Below are 26,191 nucleotides of genomic sequence, written 5' to 3'. Positions count from 1 at the left end.
TGCACCTGGTAACTTTGCCATTAGCTGTAGTCTAAAGGGAATAGAGAAAGTCTCTGTAGACAAAGGTCTAGTTGAGAATTTCAGTCATGTGTTAGGGAATACATTATTGTTAGCAAAAGTAAAGATAGGGGCCACACAGCACGGGGAGATGGCCAGAGCCCTGTCAAAGTTCAGTGAACAAAGTGAGTGTATCTTAAAGGCAGACTCCAGAAGGCCCAGGGAGGAACAAGTCACTCCTGAGATTTATCAACTCTGGGCCTAGGCCAGGCCAGGCCAGGCCAGCTTAGAGCTCATCTCATGGCCTCCAGGACTCTGCCTCCCCTAGGGTACATAATAAGAATTTAGCCTCTTTACTTTTTCCTGTAAATTCCCTCTGGGTGGCTAAAAGCAGGATTAAGGACATGGCATCTGCCTCCATTTTGTATCCATATTCTTTGCTCTCAGTCACCCTGGATTCCAGGAACCAGGCCTGATCTCATAAACATCTTGTGATGAGTCGAAGTTACCCTCCAGGCAATAGCAACTTTCTTATCAGGGACAAGGCAGCCTGACCAATCCTGAGATAAAGATGGGCCGAACACAACACATTAAGATCACCAGCTTTGGCAGCTATGCAATCCCTCTGGCCAGGCTAACACCCGCCACCACTACCATTGCTCCCATTTCTCTTTCTAAAAAACCTCAAAGTCATTGTTGGTCCCTTAAAGATACAGCTAAGGACACAGGTCCCCTTCCTGGTACAGCTACACTGATTCAGATTTCTTTCCTGTTTTCCACAGTTTCCTTTTCTGTGGGGTTTTTGGGGCAAGTGGCCAGACCTGATTTGTTGGATCCCCAGAGTCAGGCCTCAGGCCTAGGATTCTGGTAAGTGTTACACATGCCTCAATCATCCACTTAAATCTAGGTGATGGGAGCGGAGGGACAGAAACCTGATAAATTTTTTTTTTTTGACTCATCAAAGCAGAAAATATGTTGCATAAAATAAGAATGAATCAATAATTTAACCGAAATAACTTCTGTGCTACTTGGTGGGTGTGGGGTTGTGAGGAATAAGCTCTATCAGTTAAAAAGAAATAAACTCCATGTCTTTGTACACCTGAGCAAGGTGTGACTATATTTATGATACTTATAATTTGCCTCAATCTTCATTCATATCATGAAGTATTTTGAGTAATAACATTTTGTTTTGGTTTTGTGCTGAGGATTGAACTCAGGGACACTTTACTATTGAGCTATATCCCCAGCCTGTTTTTTTGTTTTGTTTTGTTTTTTAATTCTGAGAGGGGTCTCACCAAATTGCTGAGGGTGACCTTAAACCTGAAATCTTCCTTCCTCAGCCTCTGGTGTCACTGGGATTACAAAAGTGTGCCACCTGCCCAGCTTGAATAATAACTCATTAGATACAAATTAGCAACAATATAATTTTAAAGTCTCTACCCAAGATCATCAGGTATTGAGCCAATCCTAAATGAATATTCAAAAAGGAAAAAAGGGGGAAACCAGCCTCTGGGTTTGCCAGATCCATAGTGCTGGGCAGGAAAAGAATGGTAAAATTTTAAAGTTCACAGAGAATTTTTCTGCTGTGCTAGTCACAAATCAAATTCAACTATAATTTTTGCATCTTAAGCGTTAGAGGTTTTTCCCTTCCTTGTAACTAGAGGCCAGGTGATAGTGGTTAACATGAAACAAGAAAAGGTGTAGGAAGAGGGATCTTCTATTTTTGTAGGTACCAGTCTGTGCAGAGCTATTCTCCCCTGCAAACAGTAGTAGGAGAAAAAGCTGTTAAGGCATGTTCAAGTTAAGAAGGACAGAGGACTCACTGACTGAGTTGACCCACCATCATACAGGGATGGCCAGAGCCATGTCAGCGTCTGATTGCTCTTCCCATAGCAGAGAAGACAGGATGGCATAGTGGAGAGAATTTTTGTTTGTTTGTTTTGGTGCCAGGGATTGAACCCTGGGGCTTTAACCACTGACCCACATCCCCAGCCCTTTTTGTTATTTTTTGAGACAGGGCCTCACTAAGTTGTTTAGGTCTTTACTAAGTTGCTGAGGCTGGCTTTGAACTTGTGATCCTCCCACTTCAGCCTCTGGAGCTGCTTGGATTATAGGAGTGTGCCAGGATGGTGCCCAGTGAGAATTGGTCTTTATTGATAGTGGGGTTGGAACTTTTTTCTCCAATTAGATAAAACTAGCTTCTCTCCAGGTCCAGCATTACCATTATTAGCTACATGAATTTGGGCAAATTACTTAATCTTTCTAACCTTAGTCTCCTGTTATGAGAAATGGGTTAACAACTTCAGCTTATTATAAGACAGACTGTGGAAATTTAAACAATTCCTATAAAGCATAGATCTCAGTTTCTAGAACTTAGAAGTTCATTAGAAGTCAGATTATTTTATCTTCCTGGGCAGTTTGAATTCTGCTGCTGATATGATGTTGAGTAAAATGTTTGCTTTTTGAAACTCCATTTCTATGTGGAAAGTAGAACTATGCTTAGGGATTAGATCAGTGGTCTAGCATTTGCTTACCTTGCACAAGACCTGGGTTAGATTCCAACCACCACAGGAAGAATAAGTGGGCCTAACTCACATTATATGAGATGCTTTAGATATTATTTAAAAAGACATGTCAAGCTCTCCTCTTTATCCTCTTCCTCCCTCTTATCTTCTGGTCAATATGAAAGATATTAGGAGAGGGAACAAGTGATGCATTTTAGCCTGTGTCTTTGTAGCATATCCGGCTTCTTGGAGAGGAGCAAGACTGAGATGACAGTAAGTGACCAAAAAAAAAAAAAAAAAAAAAAAAAAGCAGATAGATGAAAATCTGATAGAGCCAGGCTTGGTGGCATGCCTATGATCCTAGATACTCAGAAGGTTGAGGCAGACTGAGTCAGAAGTTCAAGACCAGCCGAACAATTTAGTGAGGTCCTGTCTTAAAAAATAAATAAATAAATAAAATAAAATTTAAAAAAAGACTGGAGATTTAACTTAGTGGTAGAGAATTTGCCTAGCATGCCTGAGGCCCTGGGTTTGATTCTCAGCACTGAAAAAAAAAAAAAGAGAGAGAGAGAGAGAAAGAAAGAGCATCATGTGAAGTGAAATAAAGAGTTAGTGCAGAATTAGAAATGAGAATCCTGCTGACCTCCAGGCCATTCGATACATCACTGTCAGAGTTATCTTACTAAAAATTGTGATCTTGCTTTTAAAAAATGCAATGGCTTACCATTGCTTCCCACAGAAAGTCTAATTGCATCAAAGGCCACCTCTGATAGGGTTTTGGCCTCCTCTCCAGGATTATTGGCAGTTGTCCCCCCATGTGTGCCCTTCCTAGTGGGGAAGGAGGGAAAGAAATTAATAAGAAAGTTATTATTGAAATAGAGTTGGCAGGGCTTAGGCAACTTGGCAAAAAATTAATTTCAGGTGGAGGAAGGAGAGTGATGAAATGAGAGAAAGAGAAGTCACAGATGACAGTAAGCTTTTTCTTTTTATCAGATAGTAAATTAATTCTGGCGGCAGTGAGTTCAGAAAAATGCAAGCATCCCCTGACTTGATGGTCGTCAATTCTAACAACTGATGATAACATGCATCATAAATATTATAGCAGGAAAAAAAAAGAAGCATTGTTCATATGACACATTTTTATTTTAAAAACAGGTATGGAAAGCTTTTACGATTTTCTTCATTCAATAAATAACGTTTGAGAACCTAATGCATGCTTGGCATTCTAGAAACTGAAGCTACAACAGAATAAAATAAAATCCCTTCCTTCCTATGACTTACTTTCTAGCTGAAGGAGTCAGAAAACAAATATACTAAATTGCTTAATTCTGCAGCATGCTGGTAGATGATACAGGCAATGGCTACAAGATACAGAGGGAAAAGAGAAATCAGGGTTGCCAACTGAGTAAGGTAGAGGCTGGCATTTGAAACAGGTAGGTTGGAGAACCAGGCGTGGTGGCACATGTCTGTAATCCTAGTGACTCAGGAGGTTGAGGCAGGAGAATCTGCAAGTTTGAAGTCAGCCTCAGCAGTTTAGCAAGACCCTCAGCAACTTGGTGAGACCCTGTATTTTATTTTGTTTATGAAAAAGGGCTGGGGATATAACTCAGTGGTAAAGCATTCCAGGTTTAATCTCCAGGACAATAAAAATAAAAAAAAGATAAAAAATAGGAAGGAGGGAAGGAAGGAAGATGTTTTAGTTTTTTCACTAAAAAGTAAAGAATAAAGAAATAAAGAGTTAAGAATAAAGAAATAAAGAGTAAAGAATCCAACCAGAACAATTTTAGAGGATGAAAAGTTTATTTGAGAGCTCACAGTTTCAGAGGACTTAGTCCATAGAAGGCTGGCTCCATTCCCCACAGATTGAGGTGAGGCAGGACATCATGGTGGAGGGAATCAGCTCACATTGTGATCAGAGAGCAAAGAGAGAAAGACTTCACACTCCAGATACAAAGTAAATACCTTGTAGCCATGCCCCCAATGAACCACTTCCTCCAGCCACACCCCATCTGCCTCTAGCCACCTCTCAGTTAATCCCATCAGGGATTCACTGATTAGGTTAAGTCTGTGGCCCAATCATTTCTCCTCCAAACCTTCTTACATTGTCTCACACATGAGCTTTTGGTGAACACTTCACATCCAAACCATAACAGAAAAGGAGCAAGTTGATTGGTGAGAGTAGATCACTGAGAAGACAACATATAAGAGAATGACTTGAAGGAAGGGGAGCAAGGAGCCCTGTGACTCTCTAAGAAAGACTGTCCCTAACAGGGAGAAGAGCTGGTGTGAATATTCTCTGGGGGAAGCGTGCCTGATGCATACAGAACTCTCAATAGGCCTGTGAAGTGGAAACCTAGCAAGAAAAGGGGGATGAATTCAGAAGGCCTTGGAGAGAGAGGTGGCAAAAGGGAGGGCTTCCAGAACACTGTGAGGAATTCTGCCTTTGTTCTGAGGAAAATGGAGACCATCACTGGGTTCCTTGTAGATTTCTAAAGGATATTGTTGATAGCTTCTTGAAAACAAACAGTATGGGGTAGAGGCCAGAAGCAGGGAGATGAATTGAACTGAGGAGGCAATTGCAGGAATCCAGTGAAAAAATGTTGCTGATTCCAGGTAGGGTGGCAGCAGAGGAGCGGGTGAGAAGTGGTCAGAAATCAATGTGCGTTTTCAATAGGAAAACAGAAAAAAATAAGATGGTATATTGTCAGTCCATTCAGGGTGCTATAGCAAAATACCACAAACTGGTGGCTTATAAATGAAGCAGATCTACTTGTCACTATCTTGGAGGTGGGGCCGTTCAGAATGAGGGCTGGCATAGTCACTGTCTGGTGAGGGTTGCTTCTTCACAGGTGTTTTTCTCTTGGGCCTTTTTTATAAGGATGTGAGGATTTCAACCGAAGAATCTTTTTTTTTTTTTGCTTTTGGTACGGGGGATTGAACCCAGGGATGCTTAACCAAAGAGCCACATCCTCAGCCCTTTTTAAAATATTTTATTTAGAGACAGGGACTCACTTGTGTAGGGCTTCCCTAAGTTGCTGGCTTTGAACTCATGATCTTCCCAGGACTACAAGCATGCACCACCACGCCTGGCACAACATAAGAATATTGAGGACACACAAATGTTTAGACTATTGCATGTTCCATAGCTCTGTGGTCACAAGAACTAGGGGAATACAGTCCTACTCACTATATCCCCTTTAGTTCCTTTTGTGTGTGTGTGTGTGTGTGCGTGTGTTGCTAGAGATTTAACCCAGAACCTCACCATGCTAGGCAAACACTCTACCACTGAACCATACACCCAGCTCTTATATCCCTTTTCTTGAAAGTCAAAATAAACATTAGCATATAATTAAGGCTTTGTCATAACCACAAAACCAAAAACGAAATAAGAAGTCTTCAACGATTTCCAAACCAGCTTATTACATACCTGTTAGATAACATAAACTGCTGTTAATAGACATCTATTAAGATTTCAAACCAGCAAGAACGTTGGCATTACTCAAGAGTCTGAGTTAGGAGGATTGCAGGATTAAGGCCAGGCTGGGCCATTTAGTGAGAACCTGTCTCAAAATAAAAAGTAATAAGGGCTGGGGATGTAGCTCAGTGGAAGAGCACTTGCCAAACATATGCAAGGCCCTGGATTCAATCCCTAGTACTGGAAAAAATTCAATCTCTGTAACTCCTTCTCTACCCCTTTGCAAAGAAAAGATTTCCAAGTACACACAGTTTTCCACGGAACAGTGTAAGAGTTTTTGAATTAGAGAAATATGATTTTTATAACCGGTGTTATTTGCTGAGAAATAATTATTATAAAATCTGAATACTTCATTGCTGAGTTACGAATATTCTTTATGTATTTCTACTGAGCCTTGGGGTATTATTATGTGGCTATTAATGAGGAATTCAATTGCAGTAATGCCACAATTCTATTTATTGAATTGATAATCAAAATATTAGGCCACTATATTCTGGGATTTTATGCTTCTTCCAAGGGTGGAAATGTTATACAAGTGTTATTGACCCTTCTACTCTGAAAACGTCTTGCAAATTAAGGCCTAAATGCTTAAATTATATCCTTAGCGTTGCACGGGTTTGAAAAGTTGGTTCTAGATGAGAACACCCTTTTATCCTCCACCGAAGTGGTGCAAGCCAGCTGTAACCAAGCCTCGCCTAACAGTGAAGGAATATTCAGAAGCATGCCCAGTTAATTGAAACTACAGGGGGCATTTAAGTAGGCAAAGTGTTATTACTCAGTTTAAAATGTGTCCGGGATATCAGAATTACCATTCCCTACTCCTGCAGAAGGCCACAAATGCTAGGCCCCTGGCTTATCCCACTTGTGCTCTGGGGACTCAGATGGCTACACACATTACCAGCTTGGAGAACTGAGGCTACCATTGGGAATGGAAAAGTCTGATGGTTTCCAAACCTGTGGAAGGAGTGAGAACCCTCAGTCATGGCATGAATGTATTACAAGGTAGTCTTCAAAGTCAGCCATTTTAAAAAATTTCCCTTAAAGAGTCATTTAAGTTGCAAAGTCTAGTTTCTTTTATTTAGGACCTTTTAAGTCTTAGGTAAGTTTTCATGCTTTATTCTAAGTTATTACTTAATTCTAAAAGTTATTACTAAGAGTATACCGATTAATTTTCAAATGAGATCATTTGCTATATTTGATCTTTTCTTATTTGAACTTAAATCAGTTTATTATAATTTCTGGAAAGCAAATAGTCTATATTTGCCATCTGTGAGTTTGTCTCTTACTTAGAATGAAGTGTTTGCAAAAGTGGGTGTTTGAAGAGGCCAGAGTTCAAGATTTCTGTAGGAAGGTGTGAGTGAGATCTTGGAATACACTGGTAGAGTCTAAATTGAGTGTTCTTTTAATCTTCCCACTACTAGCTGCAATCTGGTACATAGCCCACATCCAAGACCTGGCCTAAATAAGGAAAAATATGATATGTGGAAAAGAAACAAATACCTATTTCAACAATGGTCACTTTGTGGTTATTGGGACAGAAAAATCAGGCTGTAAATATTAGATAATAAGAATGAGCTATAATGCAACACAAATATCTGATCATCAGATTTCTATACCTTCTCCTACTAACCCAAAGAAATACATGACTTTTTTTTTATAAGGTGCCAAAAAGGCCCTATGAAATTATTCACATGGGTTCCTTTATGTTATGTTAGTTGTTCCTCCCTCCAAATTGTGAGTTTCCATAGAGCAGGCACAACACATCACTCTTCTCTATGCTTCCATGGTAGATAAGACCTGGTGGTGTGATCGTTCATTGATTGTATATAACTTTAAGTGTATAACTCAACTTTTAAAATTACACTTTATGCAGGTACACGTTCCTGGAGTTATAATGGAGTCACTTGTGTTCCTAATAAACCCCTCATAAAGTGAAAAAAAAATCCCAAATTTGTCAAAAGTTGGAGACTATATGGGGCTAAGGATATAGCTCAGTTGGTAGAGTGTTTGCCTTGCATGCACTAAGGCCCTGGGTTCAATCCCCAGCAAAAAACAAAAGTTGAGGACTGTATTTTTTCTCCTTTATTGCCATTCCTGTCCTTCAGCTGCCACTACTTTTCTCTTGATTACTCATAATTTTATATTTGTTTTCCTCCAACAAAAGCAAGAGTATTGCCAGACTAAAAATTGATTCACGTATTTCCCTTTCTTTGAAACCCTCCAATGTCTTCCTGTTGCCAACCAGCCAAGGGCTGTGTATGTGAGCTGTGAGCATTTGAGCACAGGAAGAGACGATGGCACTGATGACACTGATGGCACTGATGTTGCTGCTGTGACAGGACTGTGTGATCCTTCAATCCCACACAGCACCTGAGATGGGTGTGGCTTTCTGAGATGTCAGTCATTCTGCTAACCAAAGACATCACCAAGCGACCCCCTGAAATCAAATCTCTTGCCTTATTTGGGTTGAACTTTATCGAATGTCTTCCCCCAAATAAATAGGACAATTTCAGGGGTGCTCTCTTTTTCTTTTGTCTGCCTCTCTTGCTTCCCTTGTGGGAGCTGGGGCTGAGGAGCCACTGGACCCCAAGAAAAAGGTACTTTCTGTCTCTGTGTGATTATTCAGTGCCAACCCGATTCACCTGGAGTGACCTTGACTGATTTAGTCGCATGTCATGAGCATCTTCCCCTTTTCCTGAGAACAAAATCTGAGTATATCCAAATTTCTTACCAGGGTACCAGTACCGGTTTGATTTGGACTCTGTTTTCCACCTTCTTCTTGGGTTCTTAGCACCTTTGTGTAGGCTATCCCCTGTGCCTGGAATGTCCTAATTCTTGGTATCCTCTTGATTTGTGAGAACAGCTCATTTTCTTCCAAAGGTCTCTGTTTTGCCTTCTCTGATCACATCACCCTACCTAAAGCTGGTCACCTCTGTTAGTCTCTTATAAAGACATTTATACATTTATTTCATAGCACTTGCTAGAAACTGTGATTATCTCTCTGTATTTGTCTTTATTCCCTGTGAGAGAAGAGACTATGACAATCTTGCTTGACATCGGATCTTCAGTGCCTAATCAAATATCTGTCATGTATTAAGTATTCAATATATATTTCTTTAAAAGAATTATGGCAGCTGAGCCTGGTGGCTCATGCCTGCAAACCCAACAACTGGGGACAACTGGGATGGCAAGTTCAAGGCCAACCTCAACAACAACTTGGTGAGATCCTGTCTTTTTTTTTTTTTTTTTCGGTGCTCGGGATTGAACCAAGCTCCTTGTGCATGCAAGGCAAGCACTCTACCAACTGAAGTACATCCCCAGCCCAAGATCCTGTCTTAAAAGGAAAAATGAAAAGAACTGGAGGTGTAACTCAGTGGTAGGAACCCCACCCTCCCTGGGTCAAACTCCCAGTTCTGCAAGAAAAAAATTAAGGCAAAGACCTAAAATATTTTATTATTATTATTATTATTATTATTACTAAATAGGTTTTTAAGTCTTGTCAAAAGTCATCTTGGGCATTATGGTATACTCTGGAAATGGAAAATCTGAAGTTACCTCTTTAACTTCAACTCCACTTTTCTTGTTTTTCAGATGGAGAAACAGAATTATAAAAACTAAATGACCCTCTGTTGCTATTGAAGCTAGTTAGCAGCATAGCCAGAATTAGAATTTCTACCCTGAGTTTATTTTGCTATGCCACTTGTTTGGCTGAACAGTGCCTACTAGATTAGAGTCACTTGCAATCTGTAGTTTTAGAATCTCAGAAATAAAAGTTCTGAAGAAAGGCATGTAACAGTAATTGTACGGTTTTGGGGATTTGTCTTTAAAAGGAAGTACTATGCCTTTTTCCCTTTTCACAGATGGCTACAACTAGAGCAGTTCATATTGGGTCCCTGAAATGAAATCACATATATTGAAACTGTAGGGTAAAAAGAAAGAAGTGAGCCGAGTTCAAAGGCACACACCTGTAATCTCAGCTACCTGGAAGGCTGAGGCAGGAAGATTCCAAATTCAAGGCCAACCAGAACATTTTAGCCTGACCCCCTCTCAGGATAAAATTTATTAAAAGACCTGGAGATATAGTTTAGTGGTAGAGTGCTAGCCTAGATCAGTCTCCACTACCCTACACACACATACACACACAAAAAAAAAAAAAAAGAAAAGAAAAAAAAAGAAAGAAAGAAAGAAAAAGAAAAGGAAACAGAGGAGGAAAAGGAGACAACTAGCATTAACAAAAAACCTGGGGAATTAAAAAAAAAAAAGTTCACACCACACCAAGTACACACCTAGTAAGGATAAAATGTTTTTGTTTTGTGTTTTTAAACTCAGGGTCACTTTACTACTGAGCTACATGTCCCCAGCCTTTTCACTTTTTATTTTGAAACAGTATCTTACTAAGTTGCTGAGAGTCTCCCTCAGATGTTGAGTCTGGCCTGGAACTTATGATCCTCCCACCTCATCCTCCTGATTTCCTGGGATTATAGGCATGTGCTACTATGCCTGGTGATAAAATACTTTTTATTAGAAACGGTGATTCTGTAAGTTCTAATTCACAATTTTAATAAGCACAGATGTATGTGTTTCTGGCATAAGCATGATGTTTTTTCTAATTATATACATATATAAACATATAATAAACACACACACATATATACACAAATATATACATATTCATGCCAACTTTCCAAATATATACAATGGATACATGTATTCCATAAATTTAAAAACAGTAATTTGAAAATATAATAAGAACACGTCATAGGATTTGAAATTTTTTGTGTGTTTGACAAATATTTCTCAAAAATAAAAGAGTTTTCTATATTTAAAATGTATGGTGATTGTGTGTGTGTGTGTGTGTGTGTGTACAGTTATCCTAAACTTATACAGTATCAGCCTACTGGAAAGCTTATTATTTTCAGTAATGACAGAAAAATAATTGTGTTGTAATTTAAAGAAAAAATATGTTTATGCAAAGCCTACCTCAATGCCTTGCACACAGTGGGTTCTCATTAAACATTTGGCCACACAAATGTCAGAGGATTGTATTCCTGCATGGTGCACAATTGTATGGGCTCCCATTTTATCAATATACTGTGTTTATAGAAAAGACCAATTAAAATAGCTCAACAAAAGAGCTCAAAGAATTCTGTCTGTAAATTTGATCATGTGCATTAAAAAAAACAAAACCAAAGGAAAACAAACAAATGAAGAGCCAACAAGAAGAAAAATCTGAGATCATGGAAACCAAGAGAGTTCCTAAGAGTCAGAACAGATTCTGCAACGAGAGAACAGAAGTTGTGGCTGCTGATTCCCCATTTCAGGGCTTTGTTTTAGCTGACCACACTTCCTCTCTTCATAGAGAAAATCAATGCAAAATGAAATTATCTGTACTCATCTCTGGTAAATAAATAGCAGAAATCTTTCTTGTTTCAAGACGTCAATGTGAAATGATTATTCACATGAAGAATTTGGTTTGTTTTTCTGGACTCCTCTTCAATTTCCATTTTGCCAATTGTAAAAAAAAAAAAAAGAAAAAAGAAAAGAAAAGAAAAAGTAAAAAGAAAAATATTTTCATAAAGTGAGCAAACAACAAGTGCAGAAGCCAAAGGTAAAAATTAAAAAAATTATTTAGAGGAAATTTCACTCAAATGTAGGTTGGTCATATTATTCAGAAACAACAAATGTTTGCATGTTTATTCAAATCTCTAATTTAAAAAGGAAATTGAAAGTAATTAAAAATGTAAGGGAGATGAGCAGCAAAGATAGCAATTTTCAGGTGGATGCCTATATTTAGCAGCTAAACGTATCACCCTTAAATTGCACATCTGAGATTTATGTGCTTACATCTGTGCACATGTTCAATCTGTGTAAATATGACTCTATTTACAATGTTTTCATGTGCAGTTAGGAAATTCTTCAAATTATGTCTGAAAGTATACTTAGAATGTCCATGATGACATTGTTACATGATGAAATGTTAGGCTTTTTCTGGGTATTATCTACCCTGTCTGTCTAATTTGTCTTTAGATTTCAAACCTACTTTGCAGGAACTGTATCTAATTCAGTGTTCTTGGCACCATCAGGCATACTGCTTGTACCAAATAACGGTTTATCATCATTGAGTGCCTTCAAGTAAACAGTACACAATTTCATTTGCCAAAATCCTACCATGCACTTATGTGCTGCTTTCAAAAACACGAAACCCCAAGTAAATCATGTAAGCATGGTGTGCTGTCCACTTTTGGTCTGTTGGGCTCTCTGCTCTATTTTTATTCTTCCAGGATGACTTTTCTTTCCACTTCCCCTTTCCTTATTTCTAAATAAAACCACTTTTTCTAAATTTTTGATTTTTTGAAAAGATAAGTTTTAAATCTTAGAGAAAAGGCTGAAAAAAAAAAAAAGAAAAAGAAAAAGAACACATTCACACGCACACACTTGAAGGGTCACATCATTGCAGAGCAATAACCCAAAGATAGAGGCGTTCAACTATGGAATGGTTAACAACGGATCTTTAATTTTAAAGAAAGCTGGAAAACCAAAGAGATATTTAAAAAAATTTTTAAATCATTCTCACATCTTCCTTTGTTGCTTCTGTTCAGTTCTTTCAAAGAAACTTGACAGCTCTGAGAAAACAAAACCCTTCAACATTTCTTGAAGCTTAGAGTCTCAGTCCTCAGAAAAGAACCCTTTCTGCATTGTACACACTTAAAGCAGACTTGGACGAAAGTACTAAACAACAGCTCAGTAGCAGCTATTTCAAGCCATATAAGATTCATCCAGAGATGCCAAAAAGCTTAGAACCAGCAAGCTCTGATTGTGGGTTAAGAAAAGAGGGGGGAAAGAAAGAGAAGGTACTTAAATGTATGCTCTTGTCATTGAAACAAAAAAATCACAATATTCATCCAGTGTTTGAATTAATAAAGAATCTTTAAAAATAACTTGCATTTGATTCTGTAACCTTTGAACACACTTTAAAGAACAGTGGCATTATTCTGCTCTTACCAACTGCTGAATATTCTCAGGCATAAACCATGCAAAGCATCTCTAAGATGGGATGTGATTCCCAGAATCACAGATTTATACAAGTGGAAAGGTCAGTGAGAGGTAGGAAGAAACTGAATAGTGCAAAGAGTCAGAAGCCAGAAGGCATTTGCCTTCAGCTCTAATTAAGTCTATTTGGATAAACCATTTCACCTCCAAGACTTGCTTATGTGAAAAATTGGAACAGAATTATTTGTTCTATCTTCGCTCAAAGTTGTGTAGATGCAATGAGAAATGTGAATGTGCTTTGAATCTGGTAAATCATGCTACAGATAAAAGGTATTGTCTTCTAGTACAGTTCATAATCAGCCGATAAGGAAAATGAAGTCCATTGTGACTAGGTGATGAAAACATTGTAATGGGCAGGAGAACCAGAATTCTGGGTTAGGAGGTTCTATAACCAGAGATTTTCATCACATGTTCAGAGTGAGGCTTCAGCTGGAGAATCCATGGTCTGAGAGAGGCCCAAGTGTTTCCCTTCTTTTCTTTATTCATGTCATGATTTTCTTTTAGTCTAGAAAGAAGTCATCACCCAAAGGAATGAGCAAAGACATTCTGCAATGCCTGAAACAAGAGTCCCCAGCTAGTATTCCTTAGGCTCCTAGTGTGAGGTTGGTATTGTCTTCTAATACAGCTCATAATCAGCATAGGGACAATGGGGTTGGATATGGGATTAATTCCAGAAGAATGAACACTAATCTCTGTGATAGAATAAATTATATAGTTTATGAACATTTTTATACTATGCTTGCAATGTATGTAGCTGCTTGCCATGTGGATATTCTAACTAAAGGTTGTTCAGATAGAATTCATCAAAGTGCATTCTGGAATTCTGAGGACATTTTGGTGTTTTACTTTCTTTAAAATTAAAGAATACTATGCTGGGCGTGGTGAGGGAAACCTGTAACCCCAGTGACTTGGGAGGCTGAGGCAGGAGGATCTCAAGTTTGAGGCCAGCCTGGGCAATACAGCCAGACTCTGTCTCAAAATAACAAATAAAAAGGGCTGGGAATATAGCTCAGTGGCAGATAGTCTCTCAGTTCAATTTCTAGTACCACTCAAAAAATTATTTTTAGATAAAAATTATCAAAAGCACCAAAAACATTCATTGGAGAAAAGATAGCCTCTTCAACGAACAGTGCTGGGAAAACTGCAAGTCTACATGAAACAAAATGAAATTAAAACCCTATCTTTCACCCTGCACAAAACTCAACTCAAAGTGGATCAAAGACTTAGGCACTAGAACAGAAACCCAGCACCTAATAGAAGAAAAAGTAGGCCCCGATCTTCACCATGTCTCTTAGGAGCTGACTTCCCTAACAAGAATCTAAAGCACAGAAAATAAAATCAAAAGTCAATAAATGGGATGGATTCAAACTAAAAAGCTTCTTCTCAGCAAAGGAAACAATCAATAATGTGAAGAGAGAGCCTACAGAATGGGAGAAAAGCTGGGTGCAGTGGTGCATGCTTATAATTCTAGAGGCTCAGGAGGCTGAAGCAGGAGGATTGCTAGTTCAAAGCCAGCCTCAGTAACTTAGTGAGACACTAACAAACTCAGCAAGACCCTGTCTCTAAATAAAAATATAAAAAAGGGCTGGGGATGTGGCTCAGTTGTTAAGTGTCCTTGGGTTTAATCACCCCCAATAAAAAGAATGGGAGAAAATCTTTACCCCACACACCTCAGATAGAGCATTAATCTCCAGGATATATAAATAACTCAAAAAACTCAAAAAGAACAAATAACTCAGTCAATAAATGGGCTAAGGAACTGAACAGACACTTCGTAGAAGAAGAAATACAATTGATCAACAAATATATGAAAAAATGTTCAACACCTCTAGCAATTAGAGAAATGCAAATCAAAACTACTCTAAAATTTCATCTTACTCCAGTCAGAATGGCAGTTATCAAGACTATAAGCAACAATAAGTGTTGGTGAGGATGTGGGGGAAAAGATACACTCATAAATTGCTGGTGGGACTGCAAATAGATGTAACCATTATGGAAAACAGTATGGAAATTCCTCCATATTGGAAGAATGGAACCACCATTTGAGCCAGCTACCTGACTCCTCAGTTTATACCCAGAGGACTTAAAATCAGCATACTACAGTGATGCAGCCACATCAATGTTTATAGCTCAATTCACAATAGCTAAGCTATGGAACCAACCTAGAGAACCTTCAACAGATGAATGGATAAAGAAAATGTGGTCCTTATACACAATGGAATATTAGTCTTAAAGAAGAATAAAATCATGACATTTACAGGTAAATGGATGGAGTTGGAGGTTATCATGCTAAATAAAATAAGCCAATCTTCCAAAATGAAAGGCCAAATGTTTTCCAAATGCAGATGCTAGTTCAAATATGTTGGGGTACTAAGGAAAAACAAAGGTACTTTGGATTAGGCAAAGGGTAGTGAAGGTAGGGAGTGGGTATGGGGGCAGGAAAGATAGTAGAATGAACTGGACATTATTACTTCGTGTACACATACGACCTTTGTAATTCTACCACGTGTACAACCAGAAGAATGAGACGTTATACTCCATTTATGTAGGATGTGTCAAGATGCATTCTACTGTTATGTATAACTAGTTAGGGCAAATTTTAAAAATGAAAAAATAAATAAAATTAAAGAATATAATATCACTAGTGGGAAAGAAGTTCTTATATTCTAAAAGAACAAAGGTAGAAAATGTTAGATTTTTGAAAGATATAAAACAAATAGGTGATTTGGAAATAAATTCAAAGGAATTTATTTAAGAGCAAAAGCATGTGAGAGTCCACTTTTCTTCACACTATGATCACAATGATAAAATTATCAATCTCTAGTGGGTGATTGTTGCAATATAAATTATGGTCTTTTATTCATTGTTTTTAAAGACTTTTTTTTCCTGTTGATCCCCAGATGGTGAAAAATGACCAGTAAATTATTTTATGAATTTGATTTTTAGTGAGCTTGAAATGTTCTTGGAATAACTTGGTGAAGTGATAATGTCCACAGCCCAGATTATCATTCATAAAAATGAAGCACTTATATTTAGACTCATCCTCAAAGCATGTTAAGAGTGCAGAAATTAAAAAAAAAAATTGTATTGCAAACTTAGTTCTTAACTCTTACAAATCCAGGATTTCTCCTAGCAGGATAACTTGAAAAATAAAGGAAAAGTTGTAATAATTTTATATCCCAGGCTTCTGATGATTTATAACAAAATATCAATTATATACAATGTTTTAAATGTGAAAAATGAGTATAAGAATTATTGGGTTATTTATTAAAAATAACAGAAGTGCTATTTATTGAACCCTCATGGACATTTAAGCTTATAATAACCCCGAAGACTATTTATTAATAAATATTCCCATTTTATAGATGGGGAAACTAGAGGTCTGAGAAATTAAATACTGTGCCAAAGTCACAGGGATAGGAAATTATATAAATTGAACTAAAACTCAGTTTTAACTCAACTCAAAGTCTAAAATGCAAACTTTAATTATCTGGGATGAAGAAAAGGCAAGAGGGGAATTCAAATAATGTTTTTGTACCAGCTAGAGCTAATGTATACAACGCTAGGTCCAGATTTTGTGAAGTCTGAAGCTTCTAAAAATTTGAGAAATTTTTAAGAAAGTAGATATAGGAACTCAGACAAGTGAGAAGTCATTGACCTTCTTGAGAAATAGTTTTGATGTTAGATGGTTTTGCCCAACCGTGGGATAATAAACATTCTGAGCACATTGGAGGTAGGTTAGGCTAAATCAAGAAATTCATCTTGGGGTTGCTTTCAAGGAAACAGCCGACAACCCAGGCCCTCCACTCTGGGCGGGGGTGCTCACACCACTCCCTACACTTAGTTTTATAATTATTGTTGTTGTTTTATTTTGAAAGAATAAAGCAAAACTCCCACTGTAACAGGGGATCATTTATACATGGGTTTCTAGTAGTAAATATCATTGCTCTGACTTGAGACTCAAGCTTCAGGATGGGATAGCGTGGTTTTCTTCTTAAAATTATATATTCAGCACCATAATGTATTGACTAGCTACTATGTACTAAGCATGTGGCTAGTTTCTGTACACTAACAGAGAAAAATCACTCTTATCCTAATGAAATTTCTAATTTTTGGAATTTCATTTAGAGCATCTCTTCTTGAAGAGACAGGTTAAAAAAATGGTGTAGTCTATGTTTTTTTTCTCTTTTCATCACCACATATTCAATGAGGATGTTGACTTTTCCTGTGAGATGTCTTTTGGTTAATTCTTAATTCTCCTTTTGTACTATTGCAGGGTCTTAACTCCTCAAACCTGAGTTATTAGAATACCTTCTTTAAAGTTTCTTCTTTCAACAAATATTGCACGCTAGGTGACAGATAAGTGTGCTAGCTACACATCTCTCATTCTCTCTCTCTCTCTTTTTTTTTTCCAGAACTAGAAATTGAACCCAGGGGTGCTGTACCACTGAGCAACATCCCCAGTCCTTTTTATTTTATATTATTTGGAGATAAACTCTCCCTAAGTAATCCAGGTTGCCCTCAAACTTAGGATCCTCCTGCCTTAGCCTCCCCAGTCACTGGAATTACGGACATGTTCCCCGTGCCTGGTACACATCTTTCTAAACTTTACATTTTTTTCCCCTCGGTTTATTCTGTAAAATAAAAATCCTTACCTCTCTGGGATCCTTTAGATTTTTTTTTTTTCCTCTCTAGACTAATGACACTGAACATAATGAAGCTGAATCTTCTGAAGACTTCAGGAAAGTTTTGAGTCATGCCATTCTGAGAAAGGGCAGCTTGAATTGATCTGAAGTATGGCACATGTTTAGATGGACAGCGTCCTGAGCCTGTGCTGGTTTGAAGATAAAGCTGCAGCCTAGACAATATGGGAGGAGGATGCATTCATTCTGAACTCCTGGACCTGCTACCAGGAAGGCTGACTCATGTTCAATAAGTATTTATTAATTGATTGACCCCAGTCATGTCGAAGGACAGACAACTCTGTGCGTGGTGTTCAACCTTGTTGCCATTGTCTGGCTTGGATTTATGCCTTCAGCCTCTTCGTTCCATCACTTACCCTGATTGCTTTAATGCTCTGGAGCATGTTATATTCATTCCTACCTGTGCAGTTCCTTATGCAATTTCTCTTGTAAGCCACATGTCTTTCCTGCTCTAAAGCAAAATTTGTGATACCACATGTTTTGTCCTTCAAAATTATAGTTCTATAATCTCTATTAACTACTGCTATGTATGTTAGTCATGTATGATGTAGTTAGTGGTGAAAACGTGAGATTGGGGTGAGAGTGCTAAGATTTTATTCCTGAGTCTACTATTTACTGCCTTTATTACACTGGGCAAGTTAATTTACCACCACAAGTCTCAATGTCTGTGTAAGTAAATTGGGGATAAATTGTAGTACTTGCCTCAAAGTTATGAGGATTAAATAAAACAGTTTGTTTAATGACTCTGGTTATTCTATGTGCTCTTACTACACATTGCTCTTAATAGTCTTAATATTCATCTTAATCAGCATCTTGTGGATACCATATCATAGACACTTCCTCTATACAGATGGTCACTGAATTACAATGGTTCAGCTTAAAAATTTTCAACATTGCATTGGTCAAAATTGTACCCATAAAGCCATTCTGGATTTTTACTTTAGTACAATATTCAATACATTACATGAGATATTCAACACTACGTTATAAAATAATTTTGATGTTAGATGCTTTTGCCCAACTATGGGATAATAAGCATTCTGAGCACATTGGAGGTAGGTAAGCCTAAATCAAGATGTTCCGCAGTTTGGGGGTTCTTTATTTTCCATAGTGCCTAGTACAGATTGGACTAAAAGTAAGCATTCCATAATACCTAATTGCACCGAATGTATATTGAATGATTCATTGCAATGAATAGCACAATTATTCTCAGAGGAGTGCCACAGGGCTTATCTGAAATACATTCTTGCCACTCTGTGTTTCTAGTAGCAACTATTTTAAAAGCTACCAAACGCTCTGAATTCTCATTTCGAAGTTCTCCCCCATCTGATCCTGTTTCCACTGCCCCTCACCTCTCCTCTGTGGGGAGAGCTGCTTTGCTGCCATGACCTCTCTTTGTGGGGTCCAATTTCTTATTGACCTCACTGACAATTCTCACTGACTTCTCGGATTTTACCCTCCCACCACTGCCAGGCGGACGCCCTAAAACAGCATCTTTCATCCTGTCTTCTCCCCACTGCTCATTTACTTACCTAATAAAGTCGACACTCCTCAGCTTAGATGTTAAGGCTCTTCATAAATCTCTTTTCACCTTTCCTTGTGACATTCAGATTTTATTTTTGGCTGCATATGCTCTTCATTCTGGTCTGGGAATCTTATTTGTTGTCCTCTCTCAAAAGGCTCTCCTCATTTCCTCTCCAGAGTTTGGCTGCAGCTATTTTTCCTACTTATCATATCCTTTCCTGTTCCCCAAGCTAATACAAATCCTGCTTATCCTTCAAGACACAGTTAGAATTCTATTTTATGCATAAGGTTTTCCTTCTACCTCAGCCAACAATGAACCACTCATTCACTTAAGTGCTACAACAGAGGTTTATTGGGTGCTTACTGTATACTAGGCGATATGTGAAGTTTTCAAATTATTAAGATGAAAAAGGGTCAGTTTCTATTCTAAAGAACGTCAGTTACCCCTTTCTAATCTCTATAGCAGTCATTGGATCACTCATTTTGCCATTGATTTCATATTGCAGATCTTTTCTTTTGTTTCTCCCCCCTCCATTTTAAATTGGTGCATTATAGTTGTACATAATGATGGGATTTGTTGTTATATAGTCATATACGCAGATAATATAATTTGATCTATATTATTCCCTAGCTCGTCCCTGCTCCATCCCTCTCCCCCACCCCTTAGTCCTTTTCCTCTACTGATCTCCCCTGGATTTTCCTGAGGTCTGCCCCCATCTTTCTTTTTCTTTTTCCTTTCCAGCTTTCATATATGAGAAACAACATAAGACCCTCAACCCTTTAAGTTTGGCTTATTTCACTTAATGGTGTCTAGTTCCATCCATTTTCCTGCAAATTACATAATTTTATTTTTCTTCATGGCTAAATACAGCTCCAGTGTGTATATATACCACATTTTCTTCTTATTTATCCATCCATTGATTGACATCTAGTCTGGTTCCATAATTTGGCAATTGTGCCATAGTTTGGCAATTGTGCTGCTACATGGGTATGCATGTATCCTCATAGTATGAGGGCTTCAATTATTTAGGATAAATACTGAGAGGTGTTACAAATAATAGGTCATATAGTGGTTCCATGCCAAGTCTTTTGAGGAGCCTCCATACTGATTTCCATAGTGCTTTATACTAATTTACAATCCCACCAACAACATAAAAGTAATCCTTTTTCTCCTCATGCTCTCCCTTACTTATTATTATTTGTATTGCTGTTGACTGTCATTCTAATTGGTGTGACATGTAATCTCAGTGTATTTTTTTATTTGCATTTCCCTAATATTTAATGATGTTGAACATTTTTTCATGTATTTGTTGACCATTTATATTACTTCTTTTTGCCCATTTATTGTGTTATTGATTGATAATATTTAATTAACTGGTTAATTTAGTTATTTAATTTTTTGGTGTAAAGTTTTTTGAGTTCTTTATATATTTTAGATATTAATACTGTCAGTAGAGTAGCCATCAAAGCTTTTCTCGAATTCTGTATGTTCTCTCTTCACATTTCTAATTATTTCCTTTGCTTTACAGAAGCTCTTTATTTTGGTGACATCCCATTTATTAACTCTTGGCATTATTTCCTGAGCTTTAAGGATCCTATTGTGAAGTTCTTTTCTGTGCCTAAAATGCTGAGGAATGGACCCTACATTTTCTTCTAGGAGTTGCAAAATTCCTGGTTTAATTTCTATGTGTTCAATCCATTTTGAGTTGATTTTTGTGCAGGGTGAGGAATAAGGGTCTAGTCTCATTCTTCTACATGTGGATAACCAGTTGTCTTAGTGCCACTTGTTAAAAAGCCTTAAATGGATGTTTTCTCCAATGTGTGTTCTTGCTACTTTGGTTAAGGATCAGATGACTGTAGAAGTGTGTCTTTGTCTCTGTGTCTTCTGTGCTATATCATTAGTCTATGTGTCTTTTTTTTTATGCCAGAGCCATGCAGTTTTTGTTACTGTAGCTCTGTAGTATAATTTGAAGTCATGTATAGTAATGCCTCCAGCACTGCTTTTTTAGTTTAGAATTGCTTTGGCTATTATGGGTCTCTGATTCTTCCAAATGAATTTTAGGACTGTTTTTTTTTCAAGTTCTATGAAGAACGTCATTGAGTATTTAGATAGAGACTGCTGATCTTTTCTAACTTTCTTACTCTATTTGGGCTATTATAAAAAATACCTCACACAGCTGGGAGTGTAGCTTGCCTAGCATGCATGAGATCCTGAGTTCAATCTCCAGCACTGAAGAAATAAAACAAAAAACAAAACAAGGAATAATAAACCATTTGAACACTAGGTAATTTATAAATAATGGAAACTGAGTTCTCACAGTTCTGGACGTTGGGAGTCTAAGGTCAAGGTACCAGCAGATTCAACATTTGGTAAAGTTCACTCTGTTTCTGGGAAGGTGTCTTTTTGCTTTGTCCCCATGTGGCAGAAATACAACACAGCTCCCTTTATAGGACTCTAAACTCTATTAATGCCTGCAAGTAATCAAATCACCTCCTAAAGGCCTTTGTTGTCAATACTACATTACTGAGGATCCAGTTTCCACATATAAACTTTGGGAGGACCAACATTCTCACCTCAGCACCAACTGACAACATTCTGAATGAGATAAGGAAGCTGGCTTAGCGGGCTTGGTGACCTGTTTAAGTTCACACAGCAGATAATGATCTGCATTGTCTGTATTGTTCTAAAGGACAGAAGCAAGTTGATATTTTATTAGTGATCATTATAGTATCTAATAGATTAGCACTCAATTGAGTGTATTAAATGAGACTTTCTGAGTTTAATATATTGGTTTTTAGTTTTTGCTTTGGCAACAATAGCAGCCAGATATAATTTAAAGATCACTGGCTTTTGATTTCAATACCAACAAAACTAATCCATTAACCTGATAGCCAGAGAAATGGCATAGCCATAGATGTCTCACAATGGTCAATACCTTATTCAAAAGTAAATAGGTGCATGACAGCAGTATAAGTAAGTGTGCTTGTGTTAGCTTGGCCCTTGGGCAAACTTAAACTAGAATTTTAATAACAGACAAAAATATCTGATTTAATTTTCAATTCTCAAATATGGAAAATATATGTATTTGAAATAAACTTTCCTTTGGGTATTACTGACATAGGCAATGGCAAGGTAGGCATATTTACATAGATAGAAACTGTTTTTAAAGCAGGAAAATTACATGCATTCCTCTAAACCAAAATCTTTTTCTTAAAACATAGAGAAAAACCCCCAAAAGAAGGAAACCCTAATTGGGGCTTATAAAAGTTTAACACAAAGTGATTTTAAACATTGCATATCTTTTTTCTTTACATTCAAAGTAATTTTTCTTTTAAGATTATAGTGTTATTTTTCTTTGTCTTTCTTCATATATATATTTTTAAAAGATTAACTTTATTTCATGGCCATATATCTATTTATAAGCAGTATGCTGCTTATCTGGCTATAATATTTACATGAATTTATATATATATATATATATATATCATATGAAGGTGGGTCATGATGTAAAGAAAATGTCTACAGTATATAGCAAAAGTGTAAAATAGCTGAACAGAGTTTTTATTATCAGAAATTGTATTATTTTTGGATCATTCTCACTAGACATTAATTCCCATAGGTTCAAAAGTTCTTCTGCATGTCTATATGTTGCAAACTTGCTTTTAATTATTAATAAAACAAGCAAGTATTAAATAAGAAACATTGTATGATACAAAGAGACAAAATAAGCTTACAGATTTACTTGATTTTGTTTCTCCAGCTTTTTGTAATTGCCTAAAAATAAAACAGAAAATTCTCTGTTCATTTAAACTGAGGATGTACAATGAGTGGTGTATCCACATTCTTGCTCTTCTCAGTGGTGTCACTAATGGTGCATTAGAAATGAGGATTTATTTTTAATCACCAGCACTCCATTCACATTTTACTTGTCTTCCCATATCATATAATTCTCATGAGTCTCATTGTCAAATAAATATGAACATATGATTTTGAGTAGCAATCTCAAGAAATCTGAAAGTCTCAAAAGAAAGTCATGGCAAGCGTTAGAACATTTGAGCTAATGGTAAATGTCTAACCACTGGTTCCGCCCTTACCCCCACCATGCCAATAAAGCCATGAATTTTAGTGTTTCCTGATTAACTTGGGGTTAGTACCCCACCAGAGGTGACTTCAAGCTTCAATGTCGCTGAACATAGAGTTAGGAAGCCATTTGACAAGATTGTACACTTAGAATGGCCATCTTGACATTTTTGCATGTGTGGAATGCTAGTCTATTTATGGGTGTTTAAAAAAATTCTACCTCTCTAACTTATATTTAAATTTCAAATCTACTTGTTTGAAGGGAGCTAGCTTTAAAATACCACTGAGCCATTACCTTTAAATAGAAAATATGTGCTTGGGTTTTGGGGGTATCTCAGTGATAAAACATAGGCTTATCATGAAGGATGTCTTGGGTCTAATTCTCAGCACCCTCTGCCAGCACACAAAAAACCATTTGTGACTGAAGTTAGTCACTATAGGGCATGACTATTAAGGTGTTCAAGTTGTTATGTTTTATTTTTTGAGTAGTAATATGCTCAAAAGTTTCTGATTGAAAAGGAACAAAAGCTTTGAGCAGTCTATCATTCCTGGATGCTAGCCACTGAAGTTTCTTCCCTGGAGATGAGTAAGTTCATCAATTTCTGTGCATCTGCACAAAGCTATTCTACACAAATGTACATATCTTATCTATTTTAAAACATAAGTGGTAGCATAGTACTCATACTGTTTTGCTTCTTGTTTTTTTTTTTTTTTTTGTGTGTGTGTGTGTGTGTGTGCTTGTAAATATAGATTAACTTTGTGTGTGGTGGGAGTTACCAGGAATTGAACTCAGCAGTGCCCAATCACTGAGCTGCATCCCCATCCCTTTTTGTTTTTTTGTTTTGAGACAGGGTCTCACTAAGTTGCTGAGACTGACCTTGAACTTGTGATCTTCCTGCCTCATTCTCTGAGTTGATGGGATCATATGAATGTACCAATATGCCCAAAGACAAATGCTTTATCTCATTCTTTTTTACATTGGCACAAATAGTACCTCACATGGCTCTTTCATTGTGCTTAAATTGTCTCCTATTGATGTGCACCTGTTAAGGTTGTTTTCTGCTTTTTGCTTTTACATATTCACAGAGTTCTTAATATGACATTCAATATAGTATGGTTTATATACACATGTAAGTCCATAGTACTAAATATAGTCTCAAATTAATTCCTAGAAGCATAATTTTAGTTTTGAAGTGTTAGTAATATTTATATGCTTTCTTCATTTTTATTTTTATTTTTATTCTTGCTATTGCCAAATTCTCTTCCATACAGGTGGAACAGATCTAGCTTCTCCACACTTTCACCCACCCAGTGTATTATCAACTTGTGGATCTTTGCCAACTTGATTCAAGAATAAAAATTTTGGATGACTTTCATTTACAAAGTTTCTCAGATTATGAGTGAGATTAATTCCTTTTTTATTTAAATGTATTTTCTTTTCTCTGAAATATCTGTATCTTTCCTTTACCATGTCTTATTTTTTTATATTGATATATTGTATAGACAGATTATGCATCCAAATTCTATTTTTACACATGGTCTGTCTTTCTTTCTTTCTTTCTTTCTTTCTTTCTTTCTTTCTTTCTTTCTTTCTTTCTTTCTTTCTATCAGGGATTGAACCCAGAGGTACTTAAGCTCTGAGCCACATCCCCAGATCTATTCTAGTTTTCTAATGTTGTTTAACTCCTCATCTCTACTGATCTGTCATTTTTGAATATTATTTATATATCTTCCTAGACACCTTAAATTGTTCTATTTATGTCTCCGTGTGTACACATCTGCACTAACACTGCATTTCAAAGTTACAATTCACTACTGAAGTTTCATGAGATATTTTAATAACCAAAAGGCTTACTTCCCTAATTTTCTTTTAAAGACTTTTTCTGGTTCTTTTTAATTTTTCATATGAACTTTGGCACCAGCTTATCTTGTTCCAAAAGTACTTTGATTGATATATTAGGATCATATAATATTTGTAGGTCAGTGTAGGATATTTGACAACTTTTCATGATATGTTTTCTTATCTCAAAATACATATGCTTATTTGTTTAAGTCTTTTCTGTTCTTCAATGGTTTTTACAGTCATCATACAGAATTGGTTCTCCCTCCAACCTTTTGGTTAAATTTATTACCCAAGTTTTCATGCACTGTTAAGAGGCCATGTTTTCTTTGAAGCTACAATCACTAAATAGCTCTTGAATGACATAGTTGGGAAATTAAAGATATCTTCTTTAGAACATATTCATAAATGAAATTCCTACTAAACCTGTTATAGTCAACTGTTTTACTGTTGTGACTAAAAGACCAGCCAAGAACAATTTTAGAGTAGAAAATGTTTACATTGGGGGGTCATGGTTTCAGAGTTGGCTGTGTATGGACTGAGATCTCAAAACATCAAGAAAGAAGATTGTGGTGAAAGAAGGTGGCTTAGAATATGGCAACCATTCATCAGGTACAAAATGCATACCCTAGAGGAAACACCCAGTGACCCACTTCCTCTAGTTACACTCTACCACCCAGATAATCCCTATCAGCAGATTAATGCACTGATTAGGTTAAGGCTGACTCAATCACTTCAGCTTTAAATCCTCTTGCATTGTCTCACATGTGAGCTTTTTGGGCACACTTCATATATAAACCATAATGGAGTCTTTTAAAAAATATTTTCATTAACGCATTATAGTTATGCATAATAGTGGGCTTCATGTTGATATATTCATAAATGCATATTACTTAATTTCCTGCATTTCAATACCCAGTTATCTAGTAAACCATTTAATGTAAGTAAATTATCACAAATGAGCCATAAGCTTCTTGTTGTATAAGAGTAGATTTGTATACTCAACTTATTGCACTG

The 26,191-nt window shown here is 36.9% G+C and overlaps 1 protein-coding gene and 1 long non-coding RNA gene across 34 annotated transcripts in view; one reads left to right on the top strand and one right to left on the bottom strand.

Annotated features, from left to right (window-relative positions):
- The window catches only part of LOC124091960 (uncharacterized), a 40,843-nt gene extending 39,979 nt beyond the window's left edge, over positions 1–864 (top strand). The window contains exon 5 of the long non-coding RNA XR_006851473.1: positions 780–864. This is a non-coding gene — a long non-coding RNA (uncharacterized LOC124091960). The remainder of the gene's footprint in view (positions 1–779) is intronic.
- Adgrl2 (adhesion G protein-coupled receptor L2) overlaps positions 1–26,191 on the bottom strand; it is a 644,234-nt gene that overhangs the window by 420,675 nt on the left and 197,368 nt on the right. For 2 of the 33 annotated variants that reach the window (XM_058578959.1, XM_058578957.1), the window contains exon 1: positions 19,262–19,418. The exons of the other annotated variants lie outside the window; for them this stretch is intronic. The gene's annotated coding sequence lies outside the window, so the exon portion shown is untranslated. Of the gene's footprint in view, positions 1–19,261; positions 19,419–26,191 lie in introns of those variants that run through there. 33 annotated transcript variants of the gene reach the window in all.

This window comes from Marmota monax, unplaced genomic scaffold, assembly GCF_021218885.2.
Source record: "Marmota monax isolate L192 unplaced genomic scaffold, Marmota_monax_Labrador192_F-V1.1 WCK01_AAM20220418_F8-fsc00046, whole genome shotgun sequence".
Lineage (NCBI taxonomy): Eukaryota > Metazoa > Chordata > Mammalia > Rodentia > Sciuridae > Marmota > Marmota monax.
This window is presented reverse-complemented; position numbering and strand designations above follow the sequence as displayed.